Source organism: Leptonychotes weddellii, chromosome 2, assembly GCF_054177405.1.
Source record: "Leptonychotes weddellii isolate Sample4059 chromosome 2, ASM5417740v2, whole genome shotgun sequence".
Lineage (NCBI taxonomy): Eukaryota > Metazoa > Chordata > Mammalia > Carnivora > Phocidae > Leptonychotes > Leptonychotes weddellii.
Genome location: NC_138370.1, coordinates 61,443,077 through 61,444,143, shown reverse-complemented (window position 1 = coordinate 61,444,143; position 1,067 = coordinate 61,443,077). Strand labels below are relative to the sequence as shown.

The 1,067-nt window shown below is 46.5% G+C and overlaps 1 pseudogene; it reads right to left on the bottom strand.

Annotated features, from left to right (window-relative positions):
• Window positions 1–440: 440 nt before the first annotated feature.
• Window positions 441–812, bottom strand: LOC102741229 (large ribosomal subunit protein uL29 pseudogene; annotated as a pseudogene).
• Between the last annotated feature and the right edge of the window lie 255 nt (window positions 813–1,067).

Sequence of the window (1,067 nt, the reverse complement as noted above, 5' to 3'; positions counted from 1 at the left end):
AGCCCCCTTGCGTTAGGAGTAATCACCCCTGTGGTCTCCAGTAGAGCTTTACCCCCTTGCCTAAGCCTGCCTCCCTCACTTCCTGACAGGCTCATCCTGAGAGCACTCCCTTAATAAATCACTTTCCCCCAATTCCCCCAATTCCATCTCATTTTCTAACCAGGCACTAGTATGTACAAATCATATATTGAAGAAATAAAAAGAACACACGCACACACGAGTACAGTATGTATTCCCGAGTAGAGATTTTTGTATGTCTATTTCAGAGCTAGAAAGCCTGCTTGCTGTTTGGTTACTTTTGCTTTTGTCTAAGCTGAAGGGTGTTTACAGCTGAGAATATTACTTGTGCTGAAAGGGTACCCAACTTTTGAATCGCGGTTTATCGGCTGTGATTTTAATTTTTTTTTTCTTCCCCAGTTTGTTCGGGACGATGGCGGTACTCAAGCCTTGACCGCCGACCTCGGCAGCGGGTAGAGCCTCTCCTTCTGCTGCAGCTTCTAGGTCTTGAGGTTTTCCTCGTGCTAGTTCAGCCGGTGGTGGTGTCTGGCACGTGTTTCGTGGGCTGCAGATCCCGGGCTCGGGCTTCTTAACCACTGTAGAATTTCCCGAAGTTCTCTGACTCTGGTTGATGACAGTGAGAACACGGGCGATGGATTTGCGCACGACTTGGAGAGCTTGGAAGCCATGCCTCCTGTCGCTTTGGCGACACGCAATTGGGACAGCTCCACCTTCAGGTTTTTCAGCTGTTGAAGCAGCTCCTCTTTCTTTTTGCTGCGAAGGTCTGGAAGGTCTCAGGAGTTAATCTTGGCCATGTCTGCACAAACCGCTGCTGCCGCCCAGGTAAAGAGGCAGAGGGAAAGAGTGTGGGTCTAAATATCTTAATCTGTCACACGGAGGTAGATTTCAATTAGATTGGAGAATTATTGAGAGACTGAAAAAAATATTATTATGGAAAGGGCTTATTTTGGCATTGCAGGCTGGAGGTTCAATCTTTTCCTAGCTAATGGATATATATCTCTAATCTACTTGAATAGTTTCCTTATTGTTTTACCTTTCAAGCATCCTCC